Genomic DNA, 4,666 nt, shown 5'->3' with positions numbered 1-4,666 from the left:
TTCTTCATCGAAGATAAGCTTTTCTTCCCTTTCTTTCTTAGATTTGGAAATCAAGATGCTTGTAATCCTCTTGTTTTCGGGTTTCTTTCCTTGTTCTATTGATTAGATCTCTTGTTCTAGGATGGAGGGAGTATTTGTAATGAAGATTTGATGTAAAACTCTTTTGGATTTGTTGATTTCCTATTTCTATGATTTTGCCCTATTTGTACCTATTCAATCTTGTGTGGATTGTTGTGATTTGGACGTAATTCCCATTCTTGATTGAATGTTTGAATACCTTGTGGATCTTGTAGAGGTAGTTCCTCATTCGATTTTTTGAGGGACATTCGTGACAGGAACAAGCCCGTGTAAGGACGTTTGAGGGATAATCTTAAAGGTGAAATAAAGTCATTCAAGAGGGTAGGATAGATTGTATGCATTAATCTTTATATCTTGATGAGGTTGTGAAGTGATGAATTCTTATGTTGATTATCTGAGGGACGCACGTGACAGACAAGCCCGTGTAAGGACAACATAGGTTTCATTCCTAATCGATCACATTTATATATATTTCAGTCCTAGGCCAGTTGTCTATTGCAAGAGAGAACCGACAACCTTCTACAAATGACGGACAATTGAGGAATAAGATTTGGTAGATCATTTACATTGAAGAACATTACAAAGAAACCAAAACTCCTAGAACATCTTTTATCTCAGCCCTATTTCTTGTTTCTATTCTTTTATTTCTATGTTTTGTTCTTCATAGTTACACTTAGATCGGTTGTTTAGCTAATTCGCGTTGAGATTTCTTTAGTGGTTATTCCAGTCCTTGTGGATACAATATCTTTTATTATTACTTACAACGTTTCCGTATACTTGCGGAACGTCAACAAGTTTTTTGGCGCCGTTGCCGGGGACTGCGCTATAACATTAGAGATTATCAATTGAGTTAGACTAAACATAACTTTTCTTTCATTTACATAGTTGAATCTAATTTTTAGAATTATATTTTCATAAGTTTTTCTTTTCTTGTATAACATTCTTGGCAATTCTTTTTGTTGCAATTCTAATTCTGCATTTTTGATTTCTAACATCCTAGTATAACTTTTCTCTGTTTTCTTTTTGATTTAGTTACTTTCTTTCTTTTTCTTTTGAGCATATATATCTTGCAATCTTATTCTTGTATATGCGAAGATCTAACTTTGCAGGAGAACTTCTTCCTCTAGACCCCGAAATTGACAGAACATTTCATAAAAGGAAAATTCTGCAAAGACACCAAACAGAACAAGAACATTCAAGCATGGCGAATAGACTACTAAAGGATTATGCAGCACCTTATGCTAGGGGTTTTCGATCTAGCATTTCAAGACCTTCAGTTGAAGCAAACAATTTTAAGATCAAACCGACTATTATTTCTATGGTGCAACAAAATCACTTTGGTGGAGGACCGCATAAAGACCCAAATCAACACTTGGATGTCTTCTATGAGATATGCGGCATAATGAAAATGAATGGTGTTCCTTCTGAAGCGATGCGCTTATTATTGTTTGGATTTTCTCTAAGAGATAGAGCTAAGCAATGGTTAAACTCTTTAGCTCCAAATAGCATCACCACATGGGAACAATGTGAGCAATAATTTCTTGACAAATTCTATCCGCCTAGCAAAATGGCTCATATGAGGAATCTCATTGCAAGTTTCAAACAAACTAACTCAGAATCTTTATTTGAAACTTGGGATAGATACAACAATATGCTCAGACAATGCCCACATCATGGCTTGGAGAAGTGGTTAGTGTTGCACACATTTTATAATGACATTAATTATCATACCAAGGTGTCCCTTGATTCAGCTGTTGGAGGAGCACTCATGAATAAAAGTTTAGATGAATCCAAGGAAATAATTGAAAGTGTAGCACAAAATCATCATCAATGGGCAAATGAGAGAAGTGGTGGCTATTCTTATTCAAACCCAACTAAAGCATCAGGAAAATTTGATGTTGATGCAGTTACTTTAATGTCTGCAAAGTTGGATACTCTTATAAAGAAATTAGAAAATATGGGGACTAATTCAAATATGGTCAATGCTATTGTATCTATTTGTGAAGTATGTGGGAGAACTGATCATTCTAGTGACTCATGCCCTTTGGGAGCTATTTCTGCACAAATCAATCAATTAGAGCAATGTGATGCAATCATGGGTTTCAACCAGAGGCGGAACAACCCATACTCAAATACATACAACCCTGGGTGGAAAAGTCTCAGGGATTTGGAATGGTTATTGAAGCTTGAAGTGACTTAAAGTGTTGAAATCAGGCTTTTTAGGCCAAAATCAGACTTCCCAATCGATTAAAATTGGGACTCAATCGATTGAATCTACTTCAATCGATCCACTAATCGATTCTGCAAGTTTTTGCTTGCAGAAATTTCCTCTGAATTGATCAACTGATCGATCCAGCCTAGGTCAATCGATCGGCTGATCGATTCACTAACCTTCTGTTCGCGGGAATGGAATTTTCAATCAATTGAGATTCTGATTTTTCTGAAATTCAATTTCAGCAGACTTCAGAAACTCCCCAAAAATTCTACAAAACTCTAAAAATCATGAAAACTCATGTAGACATTATTTAGGGCATATTCTATCAAGAAAAAAAAATAGTTTTCTATGAAAATACTTACTATTTTCAAATATTGACACAAATTTGAAAACTCTTGAAAACTTCAATGTTTCTCCTAGTTTGTGTCTAACTTTCCAATGATGATAACTATCAAAAGATAGTCTTCACCAATGTTTTCTAAAAGCATTTTTAAAGTCATTTTCAAAACCAATATCCAACCATGTTCTTTGGGCTCAATGCACATGACTTGTACATTAGCTTTCCTAATGATTGGAAGACACATAACTATGTGTTTTGATGAACCTAAAACTCCACAAGATGCACTAGATCAAAATCTTGAGTTTTGTTCACCATCCTAACATCTCACTTGTATTTAATATGTACTAAAACACATACAAGTCACCTTATGGTTCTTTGTGAGATGTAAATTTGGTTTTGCCATAAACTAAGGGATCATGCATATCTATCTAGGCATTATGAGACTTATGATCATCCACCTAGGATGTCATTTGACATAATCTCACTTGTTGGGATCTTTACCATTCATAATAAATACCTTTTGTCCTTAATTACAAGGAAATTATCATGATGCATGATGATTAATGACATACATCAAAATAAGCAATTTTTCAAAAGAAAAACATGTTATAACTACATGATGTATGTATGACATGACATGATATTTTTGTGTTTTTCATAATAAAAATGAATGCGACACATGATGTCATGACATATGATAAGCAATCAATCATGGCACTTTGCATAGATAAAATATACCTAGATAGACTATCTAAGTATCCTTAATCCCTTAGCTAAGCCTTTAAATTCTAATCCTAGATTGCCTGTTTCTTAAAGAAATGCCAAAACCCAACTTGACATGTCTTTTATCCTTTCCTATTTGTGCCAATTGAGATTAAGAATTAAATCCTCAAAATTTTGTTTGGCACATGTTACTCTTTCCAATGAGTAATCGATCCGATTAAGGCTTAGATTTCCCTTAACCCATTAAGAGAACACCAAAATCTCAACTTAGTATCTCTTATGGTTTTCCTTTAAATGTGCCAATTTAACCTAATTTCAAATCCTAAAAAATTTGGCACCTTTTTGCTCTTCAAGGCTTAATCACATTTGATTAAAGCATGGATTTTCTCTTAATTCCTTAAGAAAATATCAAAATTCTAACTTGATTTTTCTTATACTTTTCTTAAGTGTGCCAATTTAGATTAAGTTCAACTCTTCAAATTTTGAAACATATATTATGTTGGTGCAATCATGCCCTGGAAGTTTCAATGTGTTGACAATTATTTAAGTTTAGGTTAATACGTTGGAACTAACATGCATTGTGAGTTTGCAGGAGGAGTTTCTTGCAGGTCGGAAGACCAGATGCAAGAGAAGTCCAAGAAGGTCGAGGACTGGATTCTTGGTAAAAAGGGTTCTTGCAGGTTAGAAGACCAGATGCAAGAGAAGTCCGAGAAGGTCGGGGACCGGATTCTTGGCAAAAGAAGCTCCTGTAGGTCACAAGATTATATGTGTGTTAGGCTCACTATCAGAGATCAATTGGTGAATCGATTCAGACATAGCTGTGAGGCAGAATGTCTTTGAATCGATCAGCCGATCGATTGAAGATAAGTCAATCGATCGGTCGATCGATTGGAAAGGATCTGCGCGAAGCACAGAACGCTTCTGAATCGATCAGCCGATCGATTCAAGGTATTGAATCGATCGGCCGATCGATCCGTGAACATTCTGTGCGAAGCACAGAACGCTTCTGAATCGATCAGTCGATCGATTCAAGGTATTGAATCGATCGGCCGATCGATCCGTGAACATTCTATGCGAAGCACAGAATCATCCTGAATCGATCAACCGATCGATTCACAAAGCTGCGATTTCATGAGCAAGCGGCTGAATCGATTCAATCTCTCCCCCAATCGATCCAAGTCAAATAAAAGAATCTGCACCGTTGATCTTGACGCGATGGCTTCCAACGGATACTTGTGAATCGATTGGGACAAAATCTCAATCGATTCACGGCGATGGCAGTGTGAGAAACGGCTAGTTTTCGTGATGTT

General features: G+C 35.9%; 1 pseudogene; it reads right to left on the bottom strand.

The window, feature by feature from the left end:
- Positions 1-1,646: 1,646 nt before the first annotated feature.
- On the bottom strand, positions 1,647-1,758 carry LOC122039325 (annotated as a pseudogene).
- Between the last annotated feature and the right edge of the window lie 2,908 nt (positions 1,759-4,666).

This window comes from Zingiber officinale, chromosome 1A, assembly GCF_018446385.1.
Source record: "Zingiber officinale cultivar Zhangliang chromosome 1A, Zo_v1.1, whole genome shotgun sequence".
In the NCBI taxonomy this organism is placed as follows: Eukaryota; Viridiplantae; Streptophyta; class Magnoliopsida; order Zingiberales; family Zingiberaceae; genus Zingiber; species Zingiber officinale.
Note: the sequence above shows the minus strand (reverse complement) of the source record. Positions and strands in the feature narration are given on the sequence as shown.